The sequence below is a fragment of the Papio anubis genome, chromosome 6 (assembly GCF_008728515.1).
Source record: "Papio anubis isolate 15944 chromosome 6, Panubis1.0, whole genome shotgun sequence".
NCBI classification, from domain to species: domain Eukaryota; kingdom Metazoa; phylum Chordata; class Mammalia; order Primates; family Cercopithecidae; genus Papio; species Papio anubis.
In genome coordinates this window covers 106,406,640-106,422,595 of record NC_044981.1, presented here as the reverse complement: position 1 = coordinate 106,422,595, position 15,956 = coordinate 106,406,640, and the positions used below count along the sequence as shown (strand labels likewise).

Here is a 15,956-nt window from a genome sequence, read left to right as displayed (position 1 = left end):
GTATTGATGGACTGACTTAGGAGGAAATATATACTTTTCTTAGTGAGTCATAACAGAAACTTTCCTATTTTAATACATTAATGTTCTAAGTAACAAGAAAAAACAGATTATGTACTCTCCTATCAAGATAAAGATTTTAAAGAGCTAATTTCACCTGAAAATATCATCTTTTTAAAAATAAATAAATGAGTGAATGCGAGGTGGGGGAAAAGGTTGGGGTTGCCATATCAGAATCTCCTACAGAGTTTTTCTAAGTACAAATTTGTGGCATCATCCTTCCCCCTAAAACGCCAAGTTGAATCTCACTGGCAGCTTCAGCACACGTGTGATTTTGAAACCTGGGCCACCTTACTAGCTCTGTATTCATTTGTGTTCCTCAGCTGACTAGGGTCTTGTTTGTATCTTCCCTAGAATGTTGAAGCCCTGATGGAAGATGAATAGAAACCAGACAATGCTGTCACTCCCATAGATGGCTGGTTAGCTGGTGCACCATCCAATTTGCTCTTGGACTCTGCTCACTTCACCTCTCGCTGTGACTTTGCGATGGCTGGGGCTGTGCCAGGCCTGCTACCCCTGGACACTTGATGATAACAAGAGGACTAAGAGCCCCTGAAATTTCAGAAATGCTGAATCCATGGCAAAAGAGATGTTATTGGTGCCCTGAGTTCTTGTAATCTCCAAGGAGAGCAATCAAGAGGGATCACCAGACATAGTAGCCAAAAAGAAAGAGAAAAATTTATTTTAGCTCATGTGCAAGGAAGTCAGCACTGCAAAAGGAAAAGGTGGGCTGCTCCCCAAGAGCAGTATGTGGATTAGTTTTATGGGGCCTTTGTATAGAAAAGGATTTTGTCAGGGCCTGAATAGGAGGGCTTTGTCTAGAGCTTGTGCAGTGGTTTTACATGCTTCTTCATACATCACAAATAACATTAGCATTTTAAATCTCCACTACTGGGCATGATTTTTAGCATTGAAATGAGGAAAGGGTAACTATAAGTTAAAGTTTAAGTCTAAATGCACATGCAGAACCTCATGGTAGGCCCTGGCCCCCTAAAGCAGGAACTTGTGGCTAATAACTTCTTGGGTCTTTTGTGGTTGATCAGCTGGAAATTAGGTAAGGTGCAGCATGAGTAAGGAGCTTTTGTTCTTTTTCTCAAAACCACTTCAAAACAGGAAATCAGCCAGCCTGTCTGCCTCAGAAAGACCAATAGTTGTGAATTAATCTTTGACCAATATATCCTGGGCTCCAAGGCAATGCAGATTTACACTCACAAATCTTCTATTAATTTCTTAAATAGATTATGAGGCAATCTAATGATTCACAGATTTAAATTTGCCTGTCCACTGAGTGAAGTTTAAGAGAATTCCAAGTTGTTTTTCCAGTAGGTTTATCTGCTACAGCAGATGAAATCTGTTCTTACTCATTGCAGGCCTCCTGAGATCCTAGTTCCTAAACTTTTAGCAGGCTTTTCCACCTCTCTATTGAAGGGTGTGAAGTGTCTTCCCTGTACTCAAAATAGCTACTGATTGATTGTTTAGTCATTTACATATAACAATAAGACTCTGTTTTCTTCCTCAGCAACAAGGAACTCTCTAATTCCTATCTGATAGTTCACAGAGATGTGGTGAATAAGTACAAGTAGGTCTTCGACAAAATTTCTTGCAAATACTCTGTTGGTCAAGTCCTTGTCTAATCAACTAGGAAAATACAGTGCCTATGTTAGGTTTTTAATCTATCAACATGCTATAGCTTTATTTGATGAAAGATCGCTCCATGCTGTGTTACCAGTAAAATATGTATTATAGGTAATCATCTCATCAGAATTGAATTCTTTACATTTAAAAAATATGAATCCTACCTTAAGGAAAGCTTCTATTTTCCAAGTGGAATCTTTCTAAATACTCTTGAAACTGGAGTTATTTTCAAGTGCCCTAGAGAAAGCAAACAGCTGTTGAATCCTACACAGAAGTAAGGGTTCAAAAATCAGTGCTTAGACTTTCCATTTTAGCCCAGCAGGGCCACCCAAGTGACATTTCTGGGGAACAGAATCAACTTCCAGTAAATTAGCAAACATACACCACAAATGGAAATATTCAATTGAATATTTATAAGAAATAAAAAATTGAAGGCGTATTGAAAAGAGACTCACTTTTTATTATTGAAATGTCTAATGCTTCAAGCTAATAGTTTGAACTGAAAATCAGGATGTTATTGGGAAAGGAGCGCAATTAACATTTTATGAGTAACTGTGTGGTGTTGTTTGTTATTGTTAAAGGGAAAAAAAGCAAATACTTGCCAAGTACACTTTGTTTATTTCAATTCCTAGGAGCAGAGAGTTTAAGGGTGTTTGCTGGTGTAATGGAAAGAGCACTGAACTAGGAGTCAGGAAACCAGAGTTTGGCCAGTGATCTTTTGGCCTTGATTTTCTTTTCTGTAAAATGAGAAAGAGGGCGAGGCTAGTTATTTCTGGCACATGTCTGGTCACATGACAAGCCTCTTCCTCAAAGATTACGATTCAGTAAGTCTGGAAGACCTGCTTCTGGCATACTGAGATTAGATCCCATAACCGCATCATTGAACTTATGTGAAACTAATGGATGGATCAAAATATTGAAAGATTAGCAGTGTTTATTCTAAAGAAGAAAGGGAAGGAGAGTTGCTGGAAATCATGGAAGCTGAGATGTCATATTAAAAGCAGCAACAGAAAGAATCTTTGAGCCCAAGTTATCAGAAATACAGGCATTTCCATTGTGCTTTTGTGGAAGAAAGGTACACCATGATTTGAAAGTTTTTGACGTGATTCAAGGATGCCTATGAGGAGGCAAGTAAGCGGCACCACTGTTTGCACTGTGACTCCCTTTTCACCCAGTGCATCTCTGCTTAAAAGTGCATCTCCGTTTTAAAGGCCACAGTTCAGTGGCTGAAACCTAACTGAACTGTATATTCTACCCACTATGTCCTGGAAACTGGTGTATCTGTATTTGTTCCCAATTTCTATATCTGTTAATGCCACTATCATTCTCCTATACCCCCTTTTATTAGGTTGGTGCAAAAGTATTTGCGGTTTTTGCCATTAATAAAAGCCCATGTCCAGTTATGACCTAGCTTGTCAATTCCTTTATATTTCATCTCAGATTTATCTCCGTCATTCACCTCCCTTAGCCACTTCCTGATCACAATCATCTAAATTATGGCAATGCCCTTTTGCCTAGTCTCTGAGTCTCCATTTTATTTCTTCTTCAATTCTTCCTTTAGCGCTTCTCAAATTAACCTTTCTGTTTCACAGTTCTCATCCTGTTATTCGCTTTCACAGAATCATATACCTTTGGTTAGTTGTCTCTGTAATGGCGTAAAAATTCCTTAGAGTTGGAAGGTTCTCAATAATTCGAACCCACTTAGCATTATAAATTATTTTATTCTGTTTTTCTGTTTGTACCCTATGATCGAGCCAAACTAGAATTGTTCTTATATCATGTGAATGAGCCCGTATGTCTTTTATCTGATTTGCCCTACTCTTTCACATTTCCTATTGAATCTCTGTCTATTTTCATTTACTGAAAGAATAACAGAAGAGATGAAACTACACAATTCTATTTCCCAGTACAATTATTTCAATTTTTATGTAGGACTTTTTCTTTTACTTTTACTTATGCATATGTATTTTCATAAATGCAGTCAATTTTATGTATATTTTTGCATTCTCATTATAAGCCCTTTCCATTAGCTACATAATTTTCATTTTTAATAGTTGCATAATTTTCCATACAGCGGCTGTGCCATAATTCAGGTAAACATTTTTCTATTGATGGCCATTCTGGTTGTTTCTAATTTTTAGCTATTATAAATAGTACTGCAAATTTTAGCTATTATAAATCATGCTGCAATTAATAGCTCCATGTATAACATTCTGTTTGGGGTTTATTACCTTTGGATAACTTTCCAGGAATGGATTTTACTGGGCCAAAGATATAAAATTTTTATGGGTTTTTTGATGTACATTGACAAATTATTTTCCAAAAAGGTTATACCAATTTATACTGCCACCAATAATGTATATGAGTGTACTATTTTTACTACAAATTTGTTAACTCAAAACAGAACCATACCTCACTAATATATTATTTTTTCATATTTTTAGTACATGTTAGGAAATGTAATGTTTAAATTTTAAGTATTGCATTTTCTTCTTATGAATTAATAAATTGTCTGTTTACATTATTTTCTGGCTGAATTTGTAAATTTCAAAAGGTCATGGGTCATGTCAGTCTTCTTTCCACTCTATAGTACAACTCAGCACTGTGCATAGAGAGTATTCAGTATGTATTTGTGCTATAAATAAATGTGTATTTACTTTTTGATAAATACACATTTACCACATTTTTATCAATCCAGGTGAGCTCTTTATAGACTTATGAGTATCAACCATAGTTAAAGTAAATATTTTTCATTTGTTCTAGTTAACATTGCTTTAGAAGACACAACAATTATAATAGAAACTGTTGCTATACTCTTTGTCCTTTCTTGTATTGCCTTAAAACCTAAAAGTTGTACTCTATAGAGATGCTAATGTGTACATTAAAGTTTTTATTTATTTTTGTATTTTTTATAGGTTTTTTGGGGGAGATTAATTCTAACTATTCTTGAATCAAGACCTCTCCTCAATGCTTCTTTCTCAGGTTCTGTCTGAGTGCTGGGTTATTTACCTGAAACCATAGCTACTGATGGCTTAGATCTGAAGCTTTTGGGTTGGATCCCACCTGGAGACTTCGTTTTGCTTCTGTATTTAGGAACATTTTACCTAGGCAGGAGGGATTTAAATTAATCCAGCTAACACTCTGAGATTCAGGATTAAGTGAGCACTGCTGCTATTTCAGCCGTAAACCTTTATTTCAGCTGTAATAACAGACCTTCTGCTATGGTCCCATGCTGGGTACCTGATATTTTAATATGATTATTTTGATAGAGGGATATTTTGATAGGGATATATTTACATGGCCTGGAAAAACAAATCGCTAAATTTTAGGTGCATTTCAATTATCAAGAAAGAGTGTTTCACAGATACTTCCAGCCCATCCTTAAGCCTCATTCCATCTGTCCATCACCTCACTGATCCCTGACCCTCCCCCACTTTAAGCATCATAGCAAAATCAAAGTAAAGATTAGATTTAAAAATCCAGCCTGTTCGAGGTTCATCATAGCCTTAGTAATTGAATTTCTGTTTTATGTTTCCAACTTTAAAATATTTTTAGTATTATAACTCACCTGTATTAGGGTTCTCCAGAAAAACAGAATGAATAGGATATACGTAGATATATTAGAAAAGACTTGTTACAGGAATTGATTCATACAATTATGGAAGCCGAGAAGTCCCACAGTATGCTGTTTCAAGGTGGGAAACAGGAAAGCCAGTGGTGTAATTCAGTCTGGGTTTAAAGAGCTAAGAGTCAGGGAGACAGAGAGTATAACTCTCAGTCCAAGAAGGAAAGCCTGAGAAATGAGCCAGGGTAGGGGGTCCCAGGAGGAACGGGTATTGGTGTAAGTCCTGGAGTCCAAAGCCCAAGAACCAAGAGCTCTGATGTTTCAGGGCAGAAGATGAATACTCCAGCTCAAGAGGAGAGAAAATTTACCCTTCCATGGCCTTTTTATTCTGATGCTTTTCAATATTGGTGAAGGGGGGTTCTTCTTTACTCTGCCTATGGAGTCAAATGCTCATCTCTTCTGGAGACACCTCACAGACACATCCAGAAATAATACTTTGCCAGTTATCTGGGCATCCCTTTGCCCAGCCAAGCTGACACATAAAGTTAACCATTGCCCCATTCAGTCTAAAAGGCCCTTCTGATTCTGCTCCATGCCCCCCCTCCCTATAAGGCTTCCTAGTGCCAATTGCCCACTGACGGCTTTAAAGGGTGCCCTCTACTGAGCTCATGCTACAGGGATCTAACTGAGAAGGTCCTCCGTCACTGTGTCTTGGATATTTCTGCCTGACATTTCCAGCCTCTCAACCAGAACCTCCCCTGCTGCTTCTTTCATTATACCAGTCCATTGTCACGTCTCCTTTTTGCTGATCTGCCAGGATAGCAACTTCATCCTGAGATAGAGCTTCCTCTTTTTTGAAGCCTTCCTTATGGTGGTTCCATTCCATGACATCACTCCTATTCTGCCCTTGTGGGAACCTCAAAACCACCAGTTAATTCCCATTCTTCCCAACCTCCATAGCATTCACCTAACTTGTATGATGTTAAAGGTTTTTGTATTACGCTTAGCTCATCTCCAATACATGGCCAAGTCCTAGAGTAAGCGGCATGCTGTTTCACATTTATGTTTTCCTCAGTCACACTGTCTCACCTATGTTTTCATACAGAACATTTAAGAAAAAACAAAAGCTTTCATTTTGTCCCACCATTCTTCTCTGGTCCTTTGTTCCTCAAAACTCCTCTGCTTTAGTCAAATATAGTTACCAAATCTTTCTACATCTTAGTTTATATTGATTGTCCAACAGAAGAAAAAGAACTCACCAAAACAACAAACAAAAACAACCTCTTTTCTTTTTCTGTAAATCATACGCTTCTTTCCAAATATCTTGAGTCTCACTTTTTTTGTGAGGCATTTCCCCACCTAACCTTATGGTACTCAGCTGTTTCCTCATTTGACAATTCCTCTCTCCTACTTGCATTCATGCTTTATGTATCAGCTAGCTCTCCTTTTATCCCCTTGCTCTCTGAACCTAGTAGGCGTAGGTAGATGAAAGAAAAAAACCTCATGAAAGTGATACAGATGAGCTAAGTTTTTTGGTTATTTTTACTTGTTTGATTTTTTTTCTTTTTTGAATTTTTTGTTTTGCTTTATTTTTAGTGGTGGTGATAAATTTCCACTGTTCCATTCACACTGCCTCATACTGTTTCCATAGTTAAGAATTTGCAAAATAGCTGGGTAGAAGTAGGGGTGCATGCTTTGCTCGTGGGTGGGGAAGTCAACTGACCCATAGGAAAACAAAAAACAAAAAAAAAAAAGTTGTTTTATTATCCCCAGTTGGCAAAACCATGTTTTCTACCAAGAAAGATTTTCATCTGTTAACATAACATCTGTTTTATATATTTCACAGAAGCCTCAACTGCAAACAATGGACAACCCACTGAGTTTTGTTTCTGTGAATATATTTATCAGAGATTCAGATATATAAGATATTTTATTTATTGTGCTGATATCATGCGCACATAAGCATTAGATATTATTATCTATCCCTCATAGATGTTAATGCTGCTGATGTAGTTACTATCAGAGGTATTACTAAGGTTGTATAGATCAAAGCAAGCATTGCAATATTTTTCATGCTACGTGCACAGCCCACATAGGCAAGAAAATGGGGACAGCTTACCAAGTATAGGAACATTGTTCTGTAATCTGTACCCATGTTGGATAAAGGTTTATTAAAATCCTTTAAAAGTGCCAACATTATCAAAATGAGATAATGCCTTCACAGTAAAACAAAAATTCAGATAAATAGATAAAACAGAAACTGAGTCACAGAGTTGAAACAGAGACTTTATTTTTATCAAAATGTTTACCTTTGGTCTTAGGTGACAGGTTAGACGAAAGGGAAACAGCAATTTTGTACCATACTTCTACTCATGAAATGGCTGTGTGGTCCTGAACTGTTTATTGTATACTGCCAAGAAAGAAGGTTTGATGACAATAGAAAGACTAGAACTAACCAAACCACAGGTAGTGAACGCCAATTGCAAAGGCCACCCTGAGCAACGAACGCAATCCAAAATCTTTAATATACATCAAATTCTTCTTTAAAATAATACGTTCAGGAACTTGGTTTTCTGTTTTCAAATTCTTGTTATGTTGTTTCCTATTTATTATGGCCAATTTTATATTTGTTAAACAGCTCATCATTTATGATAAAAACTTTGAAATCATTTTAGTCTTATTTTATTTGCCACATATGCTATAAAACAAACTGGTTGAATCACCAGCCTTACTTAAAAAGAGAGAAAGCTGGGAATATGAGTGTTGGAGCAACAAGCACAAGGAAAGAACACTGGAAATTGGCTGAGCTGGAACGCAAAGCCCCACTCCTGACTCCCTGGCCCCAGTTCTTTCAGGTTAAACTTCACTGCCTTTTTCTGGATAAATGCTTAATCAGTTTGTTCCAGTCTCCTGCAAAAAAAAAAACTAAACTCAAAGTGGAGATTTTCACATATTCCTCTTCTTAGAACAATGGTGTCCTCTTTTGCTGAATGAGTTTCTTTAGGAATTAACATTTATATCTTCCAGATAAGACACTCCAGGGTGTGTATTATAGACGAGCAATGATGTGCCTTGGCAGTTAATGGCACTCAGTGAAAACTACCAGGGCATGTCATTATTAGGTCATAATACCCACCCTGGAGTGTCTTACAGCTTAATTGTTCCCTCTTTCATTCCAGAAACTAGCAAAAGACATATTTTACTCATGTTTCTGCTTTGTTAATGAGTTCAGAGTGGATGAACACATGTGTGCTGCCTGTTCTGCCTATCACACATGCATTCAGAAATAAATGCCGGTCACATAATCCTCAATTCCAGCTTGCATATTTTGCTACACAAAGTTTGGCATGGCTTGAATACCTCTGAAGGTAAACATTTAGTATGCAACATCTGTCTAAATATTCAGACACTTAAAACTCCTGAGGCTTCCCATTTTGCCAATGTCCTTAACATTTATCTCCAGATATCATCTGCTTTTCTGCTAGAAATTTCCACCAAAAGAGTTATATTTTGGTGGAGTATTTTGGACTAGATTCCAGAATAGACTATTTTCAGTCTTTTGAATACACATTAATAACTAGTTGTAACCTTAATAAGTATTTAAGCTTAGGGGTTTTACCCATATTCACCAAAACTCTTCAGTCAAAATGGAAAATTCATTATGCACCTTCAGTTGATTCTTCTACTATCAAGTCATGATCTCCTTACAATAACATCTAAAATAACAGGTAAATGGATGAGAAGTTACAAGAAGTAGCTGACATAGGCGTGTGTGGTTCTAAAGTATGGCTGCCTAGTAATAAAAAGTATTGCTGTGCAAACAAGCATGAAATCAGGTTCCAGATCAATGAGACAGACACAGCTAAGGAGCTATCTAAGGGACACAGCTCTTGGAAAGTTTGTGGTGGAGAAAAATTGGTTTCAGATGGAGTTGCTTAGTCTTGAGTCTTACTTCCAAATGACAAATATCACATAAGCAATAAAGAGACGGACTTAGTAATTTTAAAACTGCCCACAAAGCTCAATGCCCAGATGGCTTCACTGGTAATTTCTACCAAACACTTATAGAATTAAAACCAATTCTTCATAAGCTATTCCAAAATATAGAAATAGAGGGAACACTTCTCAACTCACTCTGTGAGGCCTATATTACCCTCATACCAAAATGAGACAAAGCTAGGAATCAAAGGAAATTTACTCAATCTGATAAAGGCCATCTATGAAAAACCCACAGCTAATTTCATACTGAATGGTGAAAGACTGAATAATTTTGTCATAAGATCAGGAAAAAAACAAGGATATCTATTCTCACCATGTCTACACTAGCAATGAACAATCCAAAAATGAAATTAAGGAAACAATGTCATTGACAATAGCATCAAAAAAAAAAAAAAAAAAACTTAAGAATGAATTTAACAGAAAGTACAATATTGCAGTTTCGAAAACTATAAAACATTGTTGGAAGAAAATGAAGAATATCTAACAAAAGAAAAGATGTCTCATATTTACAGATTGGAAGACTTAATATCAGATTTATCTACAGATTTAACATAATTTCTATCAAAATATCAGCTGATTTTTTTTTTGCAGAAATTGACAAGCTAATTCTAAAATGCATATAGAAATGTAGAGGAGCCAGAATATCCAAAACAATCTTGAAAAGAAGAACAAATTTGGAGCACTCATAGTTTCTTACCTCAAATTTACTAGACAGCTACAATAAGCAAGACACGGTGCCACTGACATAAGAATAGGCATATAAATTGATGAAGCAGAATTGGGAGTTCCGAAATAAACATATACATTTACAGTTAATTGATTTTCAACAAGTATGCCAAGATAATTCAATAGGGGAAAAAATCTTTTCAACAAATTAACCTGGGACAACAAGATACTCACATGCAAAAGAATGAAGTTGAACCTCTATCCCCCCCATCCACAAAAATTACCTCAAAAAATGTTTCAATCTCAATAAAAGCTAAAACTATAAAACTCTCATAAGAAAGCAAATGAAACAATCTTCTTGACCTTGAGGTAAGAAATTGCTTCTTAGATATAGTATCAAAAGCTCAAGCAAAAAAGAAAACATAGCTAAATTATACTTCATCAAAATTAAAATTTTAGTGCTTCAAAGGACACAATCAAGGAAGTAAAAAGACCCAGAGAATGGAGGAAAATGCTTTTAAATCACATAACTAATGACAAAAGATTGGTATTCAGAATATAATGAAGAAATCTTACAATTCACTAATAAAAAGACAACTACTTAAAAATGGTGAAAAGACCAGAATATACATTTCTTCAGAGAAGATATACAAATAATCAAATGATCTAGAAACACAGGAAAAGATGATCGACATCATTATTCATTAGGGAAATACATATCAAAATAAGAGATACAAAGAGGCACCACTTTGCATCTACTAGGATGGCTAAAATTAAAAAGGCACTAAAATACAAAAGACAATAAAAAATGTTAGTAGGGATGTGGAGAAATTGGAACCACACATTACACTTCCATATATGGGAATGTAAAATTGTGCCGCCACTTTGGAAAAAAGTTTGCCAATTTCTCAAAATCTTAAGCTCAGAGTTATTATTTGACCTAGCAACTTCACTATAAGGTGTATACCCCAAATAAATAAAAAGATGTATTCACGAAACTTGTATGTGAATATTCAAAACAGCATTATTCATAATAGCCAATAAGTGGAAAAACAAGCAATGTCCATTGACTGATGAATGGATATATATAAGTGAATAGCCATACAATGGAATATTATATAACAATAAAAAGAAATGAAATACTGATGCATGCTACAACATACATGAACCTTGAAAACATGTGCTAAATAAAAGTAGTAGTCACAAAATAACGTATTACATATTATATAATTTCATCTGATGAAATGTTTAGAATTGGCAAACCTAGAAAGATAGAAAATAGGTTTGAGCTTGCCTAAGGGTAGATGGGCTAGGGTGTAGGGAGTGACTGCTAATGGGTTCAGAGCTGCCTTTGGGGGTGATGCAAATATCTTAAATTTGATTGTGGTGATGCAATATATTTGTAAATATATTAAATTACTCAGTTGTATACTTTAAATGGGTAAGTTTCATGGCATATGAATTATATCTCAGTAAAGTCTAAAAAAAAGAAACAGTGAAACAGGAGTGTAATGGAATCACAGAATAGCAGCAGTATAAAGGCCTAGAAATTAAAAACAGGCATATCTTTCTTTTGTAAACTGAGATAAACGTGAGATGATTATAAACACTAGGAAAACAAATAGCTATAGACAAAAGATAACGATCAAAATATGTTGAAATCCAAGATACATTATAAGTTTTAGTAATAGTAAATGTCAGGAAAGATAATTCATTTAACCTCGACACTTGTAACATTTTTATTCTAAGTACTAAGCCTAATGAGCTAGGATTTTAGTTTTCTCTAAGTGGCCAAACATGAGTCTATAATAAATTATATTTATATGATTATATTATAACTTTGTAAATTATGTCACTTTCCAGTTTATATAATTAATTCATAGACAGGCATGGAAGACTTACCTGTAGGTTCAGATTAAAATGTGAATGTATAAAATTGGACGCTCTAGGCATTACTTTCCTTAGTCTTACATAGGAAAGCATCAAGAGACTCTCTGTTGTTTACAAATAAGGAAACAGGAGAATAATTATATATTTTTTTAATTTAAAAGTAAGCAAAAGAAGAATTGAAACTGATTTTTGAAAATCAACAAAATTTAAGATGGTTTGAAGGGAAGGAGGGGATATTCATTTGCCACCTAAAGCTTATAAAACAAAAAATAGAGGTAAAATCTGTATTATTTATGATTATACAGTTTGAAATATATAAACAAAAGATTTAAAAGATTTGCCTCTGGAAAGTGCAACAGGGTGAGGGGTAAGTAATTGCGCTTTTCATTTTTTTAAATTATGTAACATTAGAGGCTTTAAGGATCATGAACATGTTATTTTTAGGAAAGTAAAAGTACTAGCAAAAATAATAAACTGAAGTCTTCCAAAACAAACTAGGAAATTATGAGGAATTATTTTAAAGTAAACAAACGCAAAACAAACCTCATCAGAAAACGATGGCTGGAGAGGTTCCCAGTCAGTCTGCCACACTTGGCTTTGAGTTTGAGTTTAGAAAATTTCATTCCCTCAGTAGGAACCTGAATTAGTTGGTTTTCATGCTGCTGATAAAGACATACCCAAAACTGGGAAGAAAAAGAGGTTTAATTGAACTTCCAGTTCCCCATGGCTGGAGAGGCCTCGGATTCATGGCGGGAGGCAAAAGGCGCTTCTTACATGCCGGCAGCGAGAGAAAATGAGGAAGAAGAAAAGCGGAAATCCCTGATAAACCCATCACATCTCGTGAGACTTATTCCCATCCCAAGAATAGCACAGAAAAGACTAGCCCCATGATTCAATTACCTCCCGCTGGGCCCCTCCCACAACACATAGGAATTCTGGAAGATAAAATTCGAGTTGAGATTTGGGTGGGGACACAGTCAAACCACATTAGAACTGTAGGGAAAAGGTAGGCTGTAGGGGCGCAGAGTCTCATTAGAGCATTTGCTTGAGCACAGCCACACAGCAATGAGGTTCCCATGCACTGCCTTCTGCAGAGCAGAGCTTTGGGTAATCCTGCAGGCATCTACAGTAAGGAACAGCATGAAGAAGCTAGACTCTGCAGTCCTCCAGCTCACTCTGTATTCAGCCTGCAGAGAATTCACCTCTCATTGAGATTCTCCTCTCATCAAGGTTATCAGTCCAGCAGTCGATAGCACCGAACCCTTTTATCAGCCCCACTTGGTAATTATAAAATATTTGCAATTATACAATATGCTAATTCTTAGACGACTACAAACAGCTTAATCAATTGAGTGCATTTTATTATTTCTAGTCTAAACATTATGGACTCACATGAAGTCTCTGAGATCAGTAAATTATTCTAGATTGTTAAACTGCTGCCAAACCAATCAGAAATTTTATTTGAATTTATTAGGCTTGCTACATTATTTAGCCAGCAAGATTGAGAAAAACAACAGAAACAAAGAGGCATCCTGGAGTCACACTGTGAAGCTTGATCAGTTCCCATGAGTTACAAGAGGGAAGCCATAGAAATTCAGGAGAAACAAGATTCACCTGAAACCTCTATTGTCAAGTTGAAACTAATGTTAAGCTAGGTTCTTGAGGCATGTGTACTTCTTAAAAGCACAATTTCCCCTGTCATGATGTGTCTGTGTGTGTGTGCATGCGTGCAGGATGTTGTACTGTATAGTTGTGTATACGTGGTGTACGTATCTCCAGCTGTGCTACAGAAAAATAAATATATATATTTTTTCATGCCCAGGAGGACCACCACATTTGAACATCCCAAAACAGAGCAAGAGATGAAGTGCTCTGCCAGTATTTATGTCTAAATATATTCAACAAGAACCATGTATTCCAAACATAAGGCAAGGGTTTTATCCACCCCAAAATGTATCCCTCCCATGTAGTCCAATTTTTACAAGTTTTTATACCACTGAGTATTACTTCATTGATTTGATTTTTTAACAACTGAGTACTCTTTGGAGAAAACATGTTACCATAAAACCTCCTCAAATAATGCTAGTTTTGGATGCTGAGGGAGATTGCCTGATTAAATAGGTTTAAAACATTAAAAGAGGATAAGCTTAATGGAGATTTAGCCATTATACTTGGAAGCATAATCTCGAAGTTTCCAGGGCTAGATATTGTTTTAATAAGTTAAACCCCCTTTTGAAACAATATACTCAGTGGTTATGTTGTGTGGATCATAAACATGTTCTTGTAGCATGAGTGGAAATGTTTCTTAATGTTCAAATGAAGGTATTTGCAACCTCAGATACAACTTCTAAAGTCAGCATGATACCTAGATTCAGAGTATGCTTTATTTTAAAAACTGCACTTTGAAGTGAAGATGGTGTGCCCTGAAACAATGCTTCTCAAACTTGAATGTGCATATTCATCTTCTAGGGGTCTTGTTAAAAATGGAGATCTCGACTGGGGGCTAGGAGTTTTCATGCCAATGCTGCTGGTCTCAAGACCTCAGTGTAAATAGTAGAACACTGTGAGGTGACTCAACATCATTTAATGAAGATGAAGACATTGATCAATGATGTTAAACATGCAGGTGAAGAGCTGGGGTAAATGTTTACCCATAAAGTGGAACTAGAAAGAAGCCATGCACACACACATAACCTAATGTGCAAATTTTAAATATGCAAGTGTGATTAACTGGATAAACAATTTTAGAAAACATTTGGCCATTCCATCCATGTTTTGAAAGGTTTATATAAAGTTCCCAAACATATTTTTGTTAGAGATACAGACAGACTGCTTTGTATTCATGGTTATATGTATGGCATTTCTCCTGATAATTTTTTGCTCTGTTTAGCAGATTTGAGAGACATAGCCAAATTAGAATTGTTTTTGGAAGATCAGTTATTTGAACTGGAAAAACATGGGAATGTGTAGATTTCTTTTGGTCAATGATTAAATAGAGTAGCATGCTGAATTGACTCATCTCTACCACATGATGAAAAAAAGTAGTATACGTTTAAAAAAAAATAACATGCCTAGGCTGGGCACGGAGGCTCATGCCTGTAATCTCAGCACTTTGGGAGGCTGAAGACCGCGGATCACCTGAGGTGGGGAGTTCAAGACCAGCATGACAAACAGGAAGAAACCCTGTCTCTATTAAAAATACAAAATTAGCCAGGCATCGTGGCACATGCCTGTAATCCCAGCTACTGGGGAGGCTGAGGCAGGAGAATCGCTGGAACCCAGGAGGTGGAGGTTGCAGTGAGCCAAGGTTGTGCCATTGCACTCCAGCCTGGGCAACAAGAGTGAAACTCCATCTCAAAAATAAATAAATAAATAAAAAATAGCGTGCCTATGTAATACAGCGTAGGCCATTTTTAAAACGCAATTGTACACAGAAGGAGAAGAGGAGAAAGAAACAATTCCTGCTGCTAAGCTGTGTAACCTTAGAACCAGAACTCAAACAGGAGAGAGGCATGTGTCTCAGAAGAAAAAGCTGTGATAACAAAGGCATTTTTTAAGGGTAGCAAATAAATATGAAAACAATAGACCAGTTAAAACTAAATAAAAATAAGGTGACATAAGCGTGTTTTTAGTTAAATTCAAAAGGTTTTTTTTTTGTTTTAATTATCTCTATTATTTTACAGCTACAGACACAAAGTTAAGCTGCCTCAGAAATGTCTTTCCCCATTGGGTCTCTATTTTGTTGCAGGAAGGTGTTTCCAAGGGCAACTTCTTTACATGTTTTCTAAAAAATTTCACAAGGTAGAATAGAATATATTATTGCTTCAGTAATGACCCAAGAACTTAACTCTGCTTCTACATGCAAAAAACAAAATAGTTGTGTGAATGTAATTGATTGCAACTCTTTTTTTCTCAATTGTTAACCAGATTGATTGACCTAGCCATAGAAATGAAAATATTAATGTAGCTTTATAATATTGTATTTTGCTTCAGCAATGAAACCACTACTCTGCTGCAAAAAGGATCAATAGCCTTATAATACTTGTTTTGTTTTAATACTCACAAAATTATTTATATAAAAATTTTAAGTGTCTAGCTTGTTTAAATTGGAAAAGAAGCCAAGAGCTGCCTAAAATCGAATATA

At 35.9% G+C, this 15,956-nt stretch overlaps 1 long non-coding RNA gene across 4 annotated transcripts in view; it reads left to right on the top strand.

Annotated features, from left to right (window-relative positions):
- Window positions 1-15,956, top strand: part of LOC103883931 — a 114,654-nt gene that overhangs the window by 83,974 nt on the left and 14,724 nt on the right. The window contains exon 5 of one of the 4 annotated variants that reach the window (XR_002521699.2): window positions 412-2,138. The exons of the other annotated variants lie outside the window; for them this stretch is intronic. This is a non-coding gene — a long non-coding RNA (uncharacterized LOC103883931). Of the gene's footprint in view, window positions 1-411; window positions 2,139-15,956 lie in introns of those variants that run through there. 4 annotated transcript variants of the gene reach the window in all.